A 17,700-nucleotide genomic window follows, 5' to 3' on the forward strand; every position below is an offset into this window, starting at 1 on the left:
CCCTATACTTGTGGGTTATCAGGCCGCCATCCATAGGAGTGGGCATCATGTGCTGACTTGGTGATGGCCCTGTAGTTGTTGTGGCTATCCATGTCGGGCACGCACATTCGATGCAGGGAACTGTTGAGTAGGGGCTATAGCTCCTTTCTGGTGTATGCTTCCCTTGTTGGAGCAGCTCCGGTGAGAAGGAAGACGGTGTGGCTGAAGATGCAAAAACGCAAAATGTTAAGAATGACAAATATCTCTGATCTAAAGAAATACCCTAAGAGATCAACAGTAAGGTACGAGAGTGGTCACATGTCTGTCGACTGAAGACTAAATTGGGCGCACACGATTTTATTTTATTTTGGTACTGTCTGATCTACGCTGGATGGCTTGATGGCCATCTTGTGCCTCCCGGCTAACATTGTTCAGAATCTTCCCCAAAGAGCCAGCGAGCACCGGTAGAGCAGCCTGCCTCCGCCATCCGTGGCCGCGAGAGCTCCGACCAAAACCCCTCTCCCTGTCCCACTGCACTATAGTGGTTGCGTCGCTCCCGGCCAATCCACAAAACTTGCCGTCATCCAGATCCGGCAGCGACAGTACCTTCAACCCACGCAACTCTAAGATAGCCATGTAAGTGCTGCTTCCGCGGCGAACTTGCACCCCCGCACCCTTGCATTAGACACCAGCCAACTGGCAGCCTAGGAGCTCCGCCGCCTCGAGGGGTGCTGCTTCTCATTAGGAATCGATTTGCCCAGAATAAAAATTCAGACAATTGGCTCCTAAATAAAGTGATTTGAGATGAGTGTACGACCTATCTTGCGGCCCGGTGAAGTAAGCGGCACCAGCTGTCGAGTCGGTGAGCCGGCGCGGTTGCGGTGGCAACCGGCGGCAGGAGAGCAGAGATGTCGCGACGGTCGACGGCTATGGGGAAGTAGCGTCGGGGCCCTGCTGGACGCTTCTGCCTGGAGGGTTATTCTGCAAATTTTCAGCAACTTAGCATGCGACCGTTCAATCTCAGATCCATGGGTTGTCAGCATCCCATATCCTGGTTGCGCCTACCACGACCGTCGCCTCGCTCGCGCGGTCGCGCCCTTGGATATTTCATACGGCTATAAATGAGCTTTTTTCCAACTTCGCATGCATGAAACTACGTCCTCCGTCTAGGTGCATTAGGCTATCTAATGTTGGCATGTCATACATAGTCATCACTTAGTCACTCATACAACAAGGTTAGCTGTAAGGTTGGCTATAAGAGTAATTTTTTTACTTCTCTCCATTTCTTTCATCGTTGTAGTATTTATTGCATTTTCCAAAAGGAGTAAGGAGTATAGTACTTGGCACCTGTATACCGTGGAGGTGGTCAGGAATCGGGAGACTCACGCCGACCGTAGCGCCGCAGTTAAAATGATAATAACAAGTCAAATCACAGGGCCCCGCCTGTCCAGCAGTAACTCACCGTCAAATCACACAACCCTATGTTTGCAGCAGCCTACTCCCTCATCTTCTCACCTCTGTGTCGAACCGACTAGGCGGAACTGCCCCGCCTACCGCGCGGGAAAAGCACCTCCCTCAACTTTTAAATATAATTTTGTATCCATGGATTGCGCCATGGAGCAAAGGCTCAAGAAAACGGCGGTACACATATATACAGCATGCCCATCGCGTTCGCGTCGCACCCAGACGATCAGTCGGTCTGTCACGCCGCTCTCCGAATGGGACACGCGTCATATTGCGTTTGCAGACACATGTGGGATCGCAATTGAGAACCGACAATAGGCACACTCCTCGGCCCCACAAGTCAGCTGAGTTGATAGAAGAGAGGGACAAGCGATAATACTGGAGCAGTGTTGTACAGACATCAGTGCCTGGATGATCCCTGCATGACACAAAAGATCAATTCTTCCATGTAGACCAGACCCCAGCAGGCGGCTGGATTGGCTATCGTCTACATATCATTACAGGCTGTGTTTGTACAGGGTTGTAGTTGTGATGAGAAATTTAAAAAAAAGGTTTCTTGTCATCTCGTAATATTAGGTGTCTTGTGCTTCAGATCACTTTGAGGGTTAAATAATGACAACTGAGTTCCTCCAAGGTGCTGGTCATTGGGGGCACATGCACGAAGACTACTCGGCTGCCATCTAGGTCAAGACGGCTATGTTAATTAGGACATCTATCGATGAACCCCTTTTCTATGAGTTTATCTTTAATTTTCACTTTGATCCTTGTCTAGTTTGTCCTTGGGGCAGTGAGGTTATGGTTTATTGTCACGTGGCATTTTTTTGTGTTGTATGTTAATCAGGTGCTTCAGATTAAAATGACGACAATTGCGCCTCCAGGGGGCGTGCATGATGACTTCTCGATAGTCATTGATGAGGTCAAGCCGGCTCCGGTAGATAAAAGAAAACTACTCCACTATATAGGCGGGAGCCTCCGCGCTTGCTTGCTAGTGTTGCTCTCTTCACACCGTCTTGTCCCCTCCAGATCTAAACACGACAGTGGTGGACACACTCTCTCACTCCGCTCACCGCTGGTCACAGATCCAGCCGGATCATCTCCGCTGGGGAAGGTGAGAAGGTGCAATGTTCACGTGGTCGTCCTCGGCGATGGCTAGGGAGGGCCTTTCCGTTCTCTCCCACTCAGCACCGGCTAGGGAGGGCCTCCAACCACTTCTTCCTCGCTACCGTAGTGTGGGCAGATCCGGCCTCCCGCCGCCCACCTAGTGACATCCAGGCAACCCTCGGGTATAACTTCCTTCGAAACCAGCCTTGCTCTACTTCCTTAGCTCCTGACATTGCTGCATCTATATCTTTTACTATTTCTCAGGCCCCCTCATAGATAGGATCGATTGGCTGTTCTAAAGCCACCTAAATTTTTACTATTAAGAGGTAAAGCTAGTTCATGCAGTCGAATTTAGTACTGCTTGGTTCAAACAGGGAAGAAAGGGGGTGGGGGTGGGGGAAGATTTGTTACCTGAATGTAGGACTTGGTCGAAAGAGGAAACAATGGGGGCGAAAAGTAGCAGAGACTGGCTATCCAACTGGTATGTCGGTCTAATAGGGAAATAAAGGGAAACATAGTACAAACTCAATATAAACCGATCTATTGGTTGAAAAAGGAAAGAAAGTGTGGACTGCGGGACAAGTCAACCGAGTATGTCTAGTACTAGATTTGCTAGCCTCACACTGTATAAGGTGGCTATACCGAACAAAAATGGGACCAAACCAGATATCCTATTCTGATGTTTGTTGCCCCGAGCCCCTCTTATGTAATGCCACCGGTACAATGTAGCAGTCGCACTATTAAAAGTAAGGACACGTTAAACCAATGTTGTTTTCAATGTAATGCCTCCAGTAATATGAATCAATGGCACTGTTTTTCATGTCCTGCTAAATTTTTCCATTAAGATAAGTTGCTTCTTTTCATTAGAAATGCAATTGTCCTAGTTCGCCTACTCTCCCGTGCCCAAATACCAACTTTTTAGCAGCTGTTAATGTAATGTTGCTGGTAAAATGAGCAATGGCACCATTAAAGTAATGTCATGTTTAACGGTTGTAATAGTTAATCCTAATGCCCACACTAATATCTAGCAATGCTACTGCTTTAGAAATTGTACTGTCCTTGTAGGATCGCCATTCGGATAAGGAACATGCTTCTTTTCATTTGATGTATGTTTCATCACTTGTTAGTCACCCTCCTTTCCACCTTTTTGTGCAAAAAGAGATATACATTTCACGCTTGATCTTACTTGAACTGCACAAAGGATATCCAAATTGTAGTTGAACATTCCACGGGCTTCACAACCAACCTTGATGTTGCTCAATTTTATTGCAAGTAATGAAGAAGAAGCTACTAGCTCATGGGGCATTACTTCATTTTAGCTGAACTGCACAAAAAGATCCCATGAAATGAGTCATCCATGTTGGTGACTGGTGTCATCCCTTCTATGATTGCATTGACTGCAGATATGGTTCCCATCACGAGGTATGTTCCTTTTTGGTCCGACCATTTGCCAAAGATCCTGCATGTTGAGTCTGCTCTTGTGCTACTATTTTAGCACTACCATGATAAAGCAATAATGTCATTATTTTCCACCTTAATCTAGTGGCACTATTAATTTGAGGCAATGTTTTGGCACCACTAGTGCCACTGATTTTTTTATATATCGAAAGAGGGGGTTTTCCTCCGATTTCATTGAAGAAACCCAACCATAGAGAACCATTATCCGACAACATCTCAGTGTAAACGGGCCGTTATGCAACTACTACTAGAACATACTGAGTACTAGCAGGAGACAAGTTCACTACATAAGCTAGGCAGGGAGGGGGACGCAGCACCAGCTCAACCAAGTTTGGATTACAACCCAAATGATACCACAAAAACATTAGTGGGGAAGATAGGGACTGAAAGAGCCAGCTTCAACACCCCAGTCTAAACACCCCCGCCCTCCATCCTTGCGACGCATGCTACACCTCGCTTGCCACCTGCTCGACCCTAGTGCCACTGATAAAATGAAGTAATAATACAGTTAAAATAGAGCGAGTGTCCTCTCTATCATTTCATTTCCAATGTAGATAAAGAAAGTGCTTCTCTTTGTTAGTATATGTTTCATCAACTAGTCCCATTGTTAATGTTTAGGTGTTTTTGCAAACTGGGGTGCTTAATTTTAGTTGATCTGCACAAAAATAGAGATTGGAATGATTCAAGGCCCCTCCTTGTACTACCGTTGTACATTGATGTTCATCACTGGAAGAAGGTGTATCGGGGAGAACTGGGTCGATTTCCAGTATGAGGCGTCGTAGGGCCCATCAAACAGGGTTATTCAGCTGCATTTTGGTGGAACTGCACAAATGTACGGATGGAACTGACATATATGCAGAGTGCGAGATGTGCCAAGTAAAATTTACCGACACCAACCATGCTCCATGTAATCATTGGAATCCACCACCACCAGTGGGATGTGTGGCTCTCTCTATGGATGGAACTTTCTCGGCAGCAAATCCTCTAACCAAATACTAGTAGCTTATATTGGCACTTCTCTAAGGAGTACTCTTTTTTGAAAGAAGTACCAGTAAATTTTTCTTTATTTGTATATGTTATACATTGCAAAAATAATATATTTTGAAAGTACATTCAGATATGAACCAAACGATACAATTTTGGGTGACATACATTTACATTTTGCTTCAAATACAGTATGTGGTCAAACTTTGACCCAAAATATGCAAAATAATAAAATACTTCCAAGTCAGTGCCGCTCCTCTCCTCTTAAACCACCGTTGCTCCTCTCTTGTTCCAATCTAAATCTAGCGTCGCTCCTTTCCTCTTCCATTTCAAAACCACCGCCCCTCCTCTCCTGTTCCAATACAAAACCAGTGCCGTCCTCTCATGTTCTAATTCAAAACCAGCGCCCGTCTTCTCCTCTTCCATTCAAAAACCACCACCGGCGAGTGAAGGTGTTGTGGGGAAGTAGATCAATGGAGAAGTACAACCGATATGTGAGGATCACAGACGGCGACCCTATGAAGCTAGCTAGGATGTTGGAGATACAGTCTTGGTTTGACAACAAGGACCAACAAGCGGTGACGATGACATCCATGGCCAAATATCTGCAACAGAGCGAAAAGGCGGCGATACTCCCGAAGGGAGTCACTCGGGAGTACATAGAGTTGCTCCTCTAGGCCATGGAGCAGACAGATTCACCGAATCCGATCATGAGGCATTGGTTGTGGGACTATCAATCCAAGATGGAGCTTCCACTAGAGATTGAAGGATCGAGAATCTACAGGGTGCTGTTTGTGAGGGTGTCGTGCTAGAGCGAGCCGGTGGAGTCTTCGTCGACCGAACCCAATAGTAAGAGGAGAAAAGAAGTTGGCCCGACGACGCTTGCGCTGCCATCCTCTCCCTTGCCATTCACATCATCTCACGGGGTGGCTGTCTGCCATCAAGGAATAGGAGGGGACTGCCCCTCCCCCCAGCCCAATAGTCAGGCAGGTTGTGAATTGTCAGCAGGAGCTTAGGGTTGTCAGTATTTGCAGGTTGTGAATTGTGTTTTGTGTTCTGTATTTTGAGAGTACTTTCATATATGAATGTCTTTTGAATTTCAGATTTGCAGTATTGAGCATATGAAGTATTTTATGAATTCTAGAGATATATTTTTAGCACTTAAAAAATGTAGTTTCATATAAAAGTGCACACAATGTGATTCTCAGAGAAGAAACAACAAGTTTCAGTTTTAGATAAGAAACTGCAAGTTTCAGAGGCAGAGCATTTATATTAACACGCCCTTTTCAAACAGGGATAACATCATGTTGGAAGTTTTATTCATGGTCGAAAATGGAACTAGCAGCCAGTTAACATCATGCTGATCAACATTCATGCGTAGCACATCTTCATATCATGCAGCGTCAAAAAAATATGCTATTTTCAAAATGCCCACACAATGTGGAGTGTGCGAAAAATAGAAAAAACAAGGGACGAAGTTTTGGCAAGTGTTGGACATGGTGTGCATAGATGACAATGGGGACCCACATGTCAAGAATGGCAGAGGCAAAAAAATTGGAGATATTTTCACTGCATCAGGTGGAATCGAACCCGGGGGGAACAGAGGTAGGGCAGTGTCACTTGGCCACTGGGCTACTTTAGTTGTTTCGGTAGAAATAAGGCACAACATCTAGCATTACTGTAACACGCATTCCCCGGCTCCGGTGGTTGGTTCTCGTCCTCCACCTTTGTGCGCTCACCGCGGGCCGCTGTCTGTTGTCATGAACATGCTAAACAAACGAGAGGAATTTGGAGAGGACTGTACATGGAGAGGCAGACAGTTGGGACCCACCAGGTCTATGGTCGTACGCAAGCAAGTTCCTCATTGAAAAAATACTTCCTCCTAGTGCTATACTGACGTTGGGGTCCATGGGTTTGTCAACATAGTTCATTTTTTTGAGGTGCTTCAACGTAGTTACTCAATGAGATAAATTTACAACGAATCCGAGGAGCTGGCAGGTATCATTTATTATCAGTGGGCCAACAAGTATCCGCTGGGTTATGGACTACCCCGTCTAGGCTTTCTTTTTAAGGAGGCACATGCCGGTTTGTATTTTCTTGAGGGTCGTCGTGTATCGACCGGCTTATGGACCTCCCATCCTAGGTTTTATTTTCCGTGAAACATCCGCAGCCCAACTTATGTATTTTGAAGAAAACGCAAAGGTCTGTTCTATTTTTCTATATAAGAATAGGAAAGCCAGGTCCAACTTATGTTTCCATTCTAACTATATTATATATATTTATATTATTTTATATGGTATTATTTATTATTGTTGTTGTCATCATATATTTAATAGATACTTAAATATATAAGAAAACAATATCCCACGTCTTATTAACTTATAAAAATAATTTTTTAACAATAAAATCCTGGATCTTTTTTACATTAAGGCAAACAAAATCCTGGGGATTGTGTACAAAAGCTTGGTAAGATTTAAGGACCAATGTAATAATAAAGCACTTATTATTTAAATATATTTAATACGTAATGCTGAGCCCCTGTTTATTTTTTGATAATATTTGTTGGGGATATAACTACTGGGTATGACCCGCCCAGGAGGGGCCAGGTCATGCCACTGGAGACTTAAGATGAAGAGACCCAAGAAGATATGAAGATGGCGGTTCATAGAGCAAGCTTGTTGAAGGCCCAAGACCCGAGGATGATTTGAGGCCCACGGGGGTGAGCCGCCATATGCTTAACTTGAATTGTAAGGCAAGCTTAGTTAGTTACCGAGTCGGACACGTTGTGTATGAGCCGGCCGGGACTCTGTAAGCCGTCGGGTATCAACCTGTATACCCGGCGGCGGGATAAGTCAAGAAACAATTGATCAAGTACTAGGTCAAGCGCATTAGCTCCCTGGTAATCGAAACAAAAGCAATACAATCAAAAGCAGGAGCAGGCTTTTACCTCATTGAGAGGGGCCGAACCTGGCTAAACTCTCTGTGTCCTTTGTCCCGTTTAACCCCTTTAAGCTAACCTAGTTGCAATGGCTCCACACCTAAGTCCTTTTGCAAGGGCATCTGCCATGTTAAATCCACGATAGTTGGCGCCCACCATGGGTCCAGAGCATGGTGGTTTCAAGTTCTTGAAGGGTAGCTTCTCAGGGTTCAAAGGGTACGTCGTGGGCCGGATGACCATGAGTCACTGTGGCAAAATCTACATCGCCGACGCAGGATGGGGTCCCGAGGCCAATCCAATCAAATATGGGTACCGTGTCCCCTTCGGCGAAATCCATGTCTTCATCGGCAAGGTCGGCGAGTCGGAACTTGAGCCGGACAACTGCACCGACATCCTCAAGCCGGCTCAGCGTGCACGACACGCCAAGTTTCAAGCCGCCCTAGATCTTGAAGGAGGATCTGTGTCTGGTGGAGAGATGGTCGTCTACTCTGACGATGAGTCCTCAACCGACAAGACCAATTCCATGTATCAAGTGCAAGATGATAGGCTTGGTGTTGTTCTGATGGATACAGTATTCCGGACCCTTGTGAGCTGCCGAACCAGGTTGCGATCTTCATGGCCGGCACACAACCGGTGCAGAATTCCTCAACCGCGGTAGCAATGATCTCTGGTTCAGCAACCGCTACGGCAACCGGGGCAGGAGGCCCTATACGCCTGCCAGCTCAAGTTTTATCTAAACTTTTGGAGGCTCTAGCAACTTTGCTAAAGGTGGAGGTAACACCGGTGAACCAAGCACAACATAACATGGACATTGTGAAGTTGCGTGACGAGATAGCTCAAGCTAAGGAGGATCTTAATCCTGAGAATTCCAGGATGGCAATAGAGTTAGCCGCCTTGGCGACACAATCATAGCGGATTCAAGCGAAAAACTTTTGCCTGAGCTTGGACCAGAACGCGTCAAATGTTGTCTTTAATAGGAAATATCAGAGTCATCTGCCTCATGAGTTTGATGCAAGAAATCTCTTTAATACGCCTGGGGCTGGGCCAAGTAACCCACCCGGTGTGACCCGGGCCCCTGAAGTGCCTAGGACCGAAGCGGCGGCTCAACCCCATGTGGTAGATCCGGCTCATGTCAATTTAACCCTACCTCAATGAGTCTCAACACCTCCAGGTCACTTCTCTAACCCGTTGGATAACATGATCGCCGTGACATCGCTATTGGCGGCTCTCTCGATGACAGGCGAGAGTCCTGAGGCAATCGAGGCTCGGAAAGCCATGGAACTTCTTCAAACGGCGGTGGCTCAGCAGGCGGCTTACTCTTACAGCTACGATTGAGTTCACTTAAATCCTCATCCGAGTCTAAGCTATAGCTGGCACATGCAGTCACCGGTGGTTTCAAGCAGTAAGCGGCATCATAACCAGCCCCGTGGGCACGACCCGCCACGGGTTGATAACCATGCTCATTTGTTGGCAGATCAAGCATGCGATCGCCATGAGGCGGAGCTGGCGGCTCAGTTGGTGGCTCAGCAGCCTTAGTTACCCCCTTTAACGTCCATAGAGGCTTGAGTGACCTCTAGGACAGTGGGTGTGCCATGTTTAGTATTGGCTCTACGCAATGAGCGGTTACCCAAGGACTTCAAGGGCCCACGAAAAGTACCCAATTACACAGCGGATCAACCCCTAAAGGCTTGTATCGAGAGCTATGAGATGGCCATGGAGATGTTTGGTGTCAATGATGCTGCATGCGCTAAGTATTTCACCATGATGCTGGATGGGTCGGCTCGTACCTGGTTGAAGGGATTGCCCCCTAAGTCTGTCAGATCATGGGATGAATTGAAGGCGCGTTTTATTCAGAATTTCAAGGATACATATAAGCAGCCCATGTCGATTCTTGATTTAGACACTTCTGTCCAGAGTGAGGGTGAGTCACCGCCCATTGGGTGCGCCAGATCTCGGTCATTATCCACTCATCGGACAACATCAATGTCGGCTCAGCTATCTTGATTTTGGAGAAAAAATATTATTTCCTTCCCCTCAAGTAGAAGCTGGGACGGCTTAAGCGCCATTGCAATGACATGGGGGAGCTCATGGCGGCTCTTGTCAAATATGTTGATTCTGACAACACTAAGGACCCTGAGTTTGATGAGGAAAAAGCTGGTAAGGGGAAGAAGAATGGCAATGCAAAAGGACAGTAGCATAACGCGGCGGGTCAAGGCAATAATGGTAAGCACAAGCAAGCTGGTGGTGGTTTAGATTTTGTGGCTAACACGCAGAGTAATAATGGTAAGCGTAAGGGAAAGTAGCCAGCACCCCGGTTTAGTGGGCCAAAATTCAACCTTAAGGCAATGATGAATCGGCCTTGCCCAAAGCATGGTACTCAAGATAAGCCGATCACTCATCTCTGGAATGATTTCTTCATCGTGAGGGAGTATAGAAATTCTGGTTTTTATCAGGGTAACCAGGGCCCGCACGGCGTGTCAGTATCCGGCTCTCAAGGATCTGGCTTTGGAAGTGGCGGTTCAAGCTCTGGATTCGAGGGTCAAGGTAATCAAGGCAGTTTTAACCAGCAATCTAATCAGAGTAATCAGCAACAACAGCAGCAGTCTGGTTATCAGAGTCATCCTAAGCAGGTGAATAGTGGTCAATATCATGTGTTTACCATGAGTTTGTGCAAGAGGTATCAGAAGATTCACAAGCGGGTGGTGAACGTGGTTGAGCCGGTGGTCCCGTGATATTTACGATGGTCGAAGCAGCCCATTGTATGGAGCCACGAAGATCACCCGCCCCGGGTTGATAATCTGGGTCAGCTGGCTTTTGTGGTGGCACCGCAGGTCGGAGAATACAAGTTCACTAAAGTGCTCCTGGATGGAGGCAGCAGCATCGATATCCTCTATTATGATACTTTTCACCGTATGAATTTGACTGACAAAGATTTTAAGCAACCCTCTACAGTTTTTCAAGGGGTGGTGCTCGGTAAGTCGGCATATCTAGTGGGCAAGATAACGTTGGAGGTGGTTTTTGGTAATGAGTATGACTACAGGGCTGAAAAATTGACTTTTGAAGTAGTCAAGATCAAGAGCCCTTATCACGCCCTATTTGGACGGCCGGCTTATGCTAAATTTATGGCACGTCCTTGTTATGTTTATCTGCAGCTCAAGATGTCAGGTTATAAGGGAACCATCATGGTGCATGGAAATAGAAAGATAGCTTTGGAGTGCGAAGAGGGCGATGTTGCCTATGCTGAGTCAGCCTGTGCAATAGAGGAGCTGAAGTTCTATAAAGATAATGTTGACCCGGGAAATATGACCCCCTTGAAGAAGCCAACTACAGAGAAGGACCCGCTGTTGAAGTTTAATTCGGCCGATGATACTAAACCGGTTGACTTTGTTCCTGGTGATTCATCCAAGCAGTTCATCATCAGTGCCAACATGGATCCGATATAGGAAAGCATGCTCATTGAGTTCATCTGTGAGAACGGGGACATCTTTGCATGGAAGCCTTCTAACATGCCAGGTGTACCGAGGGAACACACTGAGCACACTCTTAATATTGATCCAAAGTTTAAGCCGGTCAAGCAATTCCTTCGTCGTTTTAATGAAGAAAGGTGCAAGGCCATTGGTGAAGAAGTGACCCGGCTCTGGGCGGTTGGGTTTGTTGTTGAAGTTTTCATCCTGAATGGTTGGCTAACCTGATGCTAATGCTTAAGAAGAATGGCACTTGCTGTATGTGTGTGGATTACACGGACCTTAACAAGGCTTGTACGACTGATCCTTTTGCTCTCCCTCGTATTAATCAGATCATTGATGCTATGGTGGGTTGTGAGCATTTGAGTTTTCTGGATGCTTATTCTGGTTATCATCAGATCAAGATGGCAGTTAAGGACCAGGAGAAGACATCCTTCATCACTCCTTTTGGAGCCTTCTGCTACATATCTATGCCTTTTGGGCTCAAGAGTGCCCAGGCGACTTATCAGCATTGTGTGCAGAATTGTCTCCGCAGCCATATTGGGTGTAATGTTCATGCTTATGTGGATGATATCATTGTGAAGTCCAGGAAGAAGGAGACTTTCATAGATGATTTGAAGGAGACCTTTGACAATCTTGGGGTTTACACGATGATGCTTAACCTGGATAAATGTGTTTTTGGTGTGCCGGCGGGTAAGCTCTTGGGTTTTCTGGTCTTTGAGAGAGGTATTGAAGCTAACCCGGAGAAGATCAAGGCTATCACTTCCCTGGCTAAACCAGCATGTATCAATGATGTTCAGCATTTGGCGGGTCGTATTGTGGCCTTAAGCCGGTTTATAAGCCACCTGGGCGAAAAGGCTAGTCCTCTTTACCACATGATGAAGAATGCATATCACTTTGTCTGGAGTGATTCTGCCAATGAGGCATTTGAGGCACTTAAGAAACAGCTGGCTTTTATATGTGGTTGCTAACAGCAGGGCTGTCAGTGTGGCAATTGTGGTGGAAAGGAAGGAGGCAGGTAAGGAATATCCGATTCAAAGGCCGGTTTATTATGTCAGTGAGGTGTTAATTGAATCTAAACAGAGATACCCACATTGGCAGAAGCTAGTCTATAGATTATTCATGGCTAGTCGCAAGTTGAAGCATTATTTCTTTGGTCATCCCATCACTGTAGTCAGTTCTGCTCCTCTGGGGGATATTATTCAAAACAGAGAAGCTATAGGTCGGGTGGCTAAGTGGGCAATTGAACTTGAATCCCATGGTTTAAAGTATGTGCCTCGAACATCCATTAAGTCTCAGGCCCTTGTTGATTTCATCAATGAATGGACAGAGTTGCGGATGCCTGAGGATAAGCTGGATAACACGTATTGGACTATTCATTTTGATGGATCCAGGCAATTGGAATGCTCGGGGGCTGGAGTTATTTTGACTTCCCTACGAGGTGATAAGTTCTGTTATGTTTTAAGGTTGATGTTTCCTTGCACTAAAAATGCAGCTGAATATGAGGCTTTACTCCATGGACTTCAGAGGGCTAAGGAGATGAACCTAAGCCGGGTCAGGTGTTTTGGCGATTCAGATCTGGTGGCTCAGTAGGTCTCAGGAACTTGGGATTCCAAAGATCTGCTCATGGCGGCTTATTGCTGGGCGGTTGATGATATTGCTGGCCGTTTCAAGGGCTATTAGATGGAACATATTGATGGCAGAAAAAATGAGGCAGCTGATGCTTTAAGCCAGCTGGGGTCCCAGCATAAGCCGGTACCACCTAATGTTTTTCTTGATGTTATGAATAACCCTTCAGTTAAATTGCCTACAAAAGAGGATCTTGCTATCCCTGACCCGGAGGCACAGTTCGTGGCGGCTCTCCATGCTATTCCTGACTAGACTATTCCATATTTGGCTTATATGACCCGGGTGAGTTACTTGATGGTGAAACTTTGGCCAGGCAAATAACCTAGAGGTCTAAGTCAATGACCATTGTCAATGGCAAGTTACACCGATGCAGTGTTACAGGGGTGTTTCAATGATGCATTTCTCCTGAGGAGGGCCGTGAAATTCTAAGGGAGATTCATGAACGAGATTGCGGCCATCATGCCGGCTCTAAATATCTTGTTGCTAAGGCTTTTCATCATGGGTTTTATTGGCTGACGGCTCATGCTAATGCAAAAGATCTGGTTAGCAAGTGTGATGGATGTCAGAAATTTTCAAAACGGGCTCATGTGTCGGCTCAAGAATTGAGGATGATTCCAATTACTTGGTTGTTTGTAGTCTAGGGGATGGATATGGTTGTACCTTTCAAAAATCCAAGGACAAGAAGACCCACCTTTTGGTGGCGGTTCACAAGTTCACAAAGTAGGTTGAGGCTGAGCCGGTCAGCAAATGTGATGCGGCAATGGCGGTTCAATTCACTAAAAAGGTGATTTTTCGCTTTGGTTATCCTCATAGCATCATAACTGATAATGGCATTAATCTGTGTAAGGGTGCTATGAAATAATTCTGTCAACAAGAGCATATTCGTCTTGATGTCTCATCAATGGCTCACCCCTAATCTAATGGTCAAGCTGAAAGAGCAAATCAAGAAATCTTGAGAGGAATAAAACCGTGGCTTATGGTCCCTTTGGAGAGGACACCAAGTTGTTGGGTTGAGGAGTTACCTTTGGTGCTTTGGAGTATCAATACTACCCCCAACAGATACACGGGTTATATGCCTTTCTTCATGGTTTATGGAGCAGAGGCGGTTCTCCCTAGTGACATCCATCAAGACTCGCCCCGTGTGGCGGCTTATGTCGAAACTGATAATGAAAAGGCACGTCAAGATGCTCTTGACTTGTTGGATGAAGAGTGCGATCTTGCAGCGGCTCGTTCGGCCATATACCAGCAAGATCTGCATCGTTATCACAGCCGCCAGATTAAGACCCGGACCTTTCAAGAAGGTGACTCGGTGCTCCGGCTCATCCAAGATCAAACAGATATGCACAAGTTATCCCCACCTTGGGAAGGGCCCTTTGTGGTCAGCAAAAATTTGAACAACGGATCGTATTACCTCATTGATGTTCGAGACCACAAGGACTCACGCACATTGGAGGAGGAGACCCGCCAGCCTTGGAACATTGCTCATCTTCGGCCTTATTACACCTGAGACATTGGCTCTTGTGTTGTACATATTTTCATCCATGTATATATTATGATCAAGTATAATAAAGCCGGCATCCCTGAAAATTCAGGGCCTCCACTGTTTCATTTCTGAGTATCTGAATCTTTATTGTCAATTCATAAGATCACTTGGGGGCTTCCTCTTGATCCAGCTTGTACACCTTGTTAAAAAATCACTCGGGTGATTCCTTTTCATTGAGCATAGCTATGACTTCCCTATGGATCTAGCTTATATGCCTTGTTGAAAATTCTTGGGCCTTATTTCCCAATTTAAAGGTTACCAAAGAGAACTGGTGCCATTTCACAGTTCAAACATAGGTATCCTGCCTTGAAAGGCTTAATATATGTCACTTGGGGGGCTCCCTGTTCAATGAACATAGCTTTTGTTAGACCCTTTTGATTGGCTGGTATGCCAGTGTAAATCACCAAAATTCTGCTTTATCCTGCCTTGTTTGTCTGCCACTCCACCCAGGTAATCCTGGAATGACCCGCCGTACTCATGGCAGTCAATCTTGTAAAGACCCTGAACTTGTCTAAAGTTAAAATGGCGACTGGTCATGTGAGGCCCGACTTACAGGTTTGAATGAAGGATTAACCTAGTGGTTGTGCGTCCCATGAACAACACTTGATATTGAGGCTTGGCATCCAATGAAAGCCTTGTTTTTCTGATCTATTATTTTTCCTAAGCATTGCTTTAAGTTGATAAATTTGTACCGTATTGACATATGGTTAACACGATTTTGGCCATGTAGCCTTAATTATTATGGCTCATATTTGAGCACATCTTAGGTTTTGATGACTCGTTCTGGCTTTGGATGATAAGTCGCCAGCATAGTTGAATTATGCACTTGGAGTTATATGCTCTAAGCTATGAAGCTGTCATCCTCATTGGATATGGTGATGTAATCCGGCAGTATGAGCTAATTTTGCAGGTATGTTTTACTTGTTATATATGAGTTTGCGAGGTTCTGATAACCCGCCCTGATTTTAAATCTTTAAAATCATCAGAACATATTGTGTTGAGCAATATAACCCACCCTGGTTTTGGACGTTAGGTCGCCAGTATATTTGAACATATTTAAAGGTTCTGATAACCAAGCCTGGCTTCGGACATTAAGTCGCCAGTATGTTGTGATTGTGCAATTGAAATTATCCTCACTACTTATGGTGGTGTAAGCCGGTTGTATGAACTACATTCACAGGTATAGTTTTGCCTGTTATGTGAAAATGCGAGGCTTGATCACTCGCCCTGGTTATAGACTTTAAGTCACCAGAATATGCTATTTTGAATATTGTGACCCGCCCTGGTGTAAGCTGCCAGGGCACATGTTGTTCACTTATGTGCAGGTCACACAACAATACTTGTTATAACCTGTCTGATGTATAAATGTGATGAAGTACAACCTATGGATCTTCAAGCATCAGAACGGTAGTGTAAACATATTCAAACGACAAAACATGCACGATGCCATGGCAGATCATTGTTTTTAACTAGCCTATTACAAGGCTATCATCAGGCCCAAGTGGTTCAAAGTTTTTCAACAAAATATGACACTATGGTGAGAAAGCCGCCCTTCAGATCAATTGTGCTCATGCTGAGTGGATGATTTCGGGTTAGCCTGTGCCCGTTCATTGCCTCCATCTGTTGTCTGGAAACCAGATGTTTTCCAGTTGATTCCCGTTAAAGCTTGGAATTCGGCTTCATCATCTATGAGTACAGACGGGTGAACTTCATGGGCAAAGGTATGCTTACGCGCTGGCGGGATAAGGTCGACAGCTTCATAAACCGGAGCCTTTTCTCTTGAGTTATCTGTCGTATAAGCTGCCTAATATCGAGAAAGGTTAGTCTCTTCAGCCAGTTTGCTGGCTAATGGACGCACCTCCCTCACGCATGCAGTAAAGTCCTCTGTGGTAAAGGGAGAACCGTCCTCCTTATAGGCCGGGCAGCCACTGGCCAGCTCTGTTGGGTCTAGCTCTGCTTGCCATGCCTTCGCTCGGCTCAAGGCAGTAATGGCGCCGGCTCTGGCGGATGACCGCTTGATTTCTACAATCCTTTGTGGCAAGACAGACAATTGGTTTAGTACATCTTTGAGAAGTGAAGGTGGCTCTTTGCTATGAGTAATCGCAGCTATCATGCGCTGGGTGCCTGAATATAACTGCTCCACTAAGGTGTAAGGTGCCTTCAGCTTCACAAGCATGTCCTGCCCAAGATTGGCGCTTCTGGGACCTGTAACGTAAAGCATATGCAGTTAAGTCGCCAGGCGAGTTCAGAATTGTACACTAGAATTGATTGAGATACTACCGAATATTGTAGTGGTCATCTGTGAAATATGACGCTTTAAGCCGGACAGTTCTGTGGTAACCTCTTTTAAAGAAGCTTCAGGAGACTCCGCTCTTTGCACTAAGGCGGCTTTTTCTTCGTCCCAGGCTTTTCTATCTGCAGCAAACCCCGCTTTCAGTTTCTCTAATTCATCAAGGCTGAATTTGAATTTGGCTTCAGCTTTCTGGGTCTCGTTTTCTTGATGTTTCAGCCTTTTCTTCAAGTCAACGAGTTGAGATTCAGCTTCAGTGGAGGCTTCCTTAATAGGAAAGGTTCAATCAATCATAAGTAGACACATTATTTACGCACAAATCCCAAGCCCTTTGCAAGCAATAGCACTCAACACTTGGGGGCTAATGTGTGCGGAAGTTCTTCTTTGTTTATGCATTTTATGAACTGGTTCAACTTTGTCAAGCTAAGCCGGCCCCTGAGCGCTAGGCTCTGGAATTTTTTCACATACTGAGAATGAACTACCTCAGCTTTGTCAAGCTAAGCCGGCCCATGAGGGCTAGGACCTGGAAGTTTTCTGTTCTATTAATGAGAATGAACCAGCTCGGCTTTTTCAAGATAAGCCGGTTCATGGGGGCTATGGCTTGAAGCTTTTTAGTTTCTGCTAGATTGAAGTCTTCACCATACTCTGCTAAATCTTTCCTATGGCTAAGACTTGGGGGCTAGAGGAATATATATTAACGAAGGAAGTAAGAAGTTTGTACCTCATACTTTTGGTGCATCTGTTTGACAATGCCCATCTCTAGATCGCGGCTAGCATGAACTTGGCTAAGATAGCCAGGAAGGAGTTCATTGACACCTAGCTAAGAATAATTGGACAGATCAAATTTGAC

Source organism: Triticum aestivum, chromosome 2B (genome assembly GCF_018294505.1).
Source record: "Triticum aestivum cultivar Chinese Spring chromosome 2B, IWGSC CS RefSeq v2.1, whole genome shotgun sequence".
Classification (NCBI taxonomy): Eukaryota; Viridiplantae; Streptophyta; class Magnoliopsida; order Poales; family Poaceae; genus Triticum; species Triticum aestivum.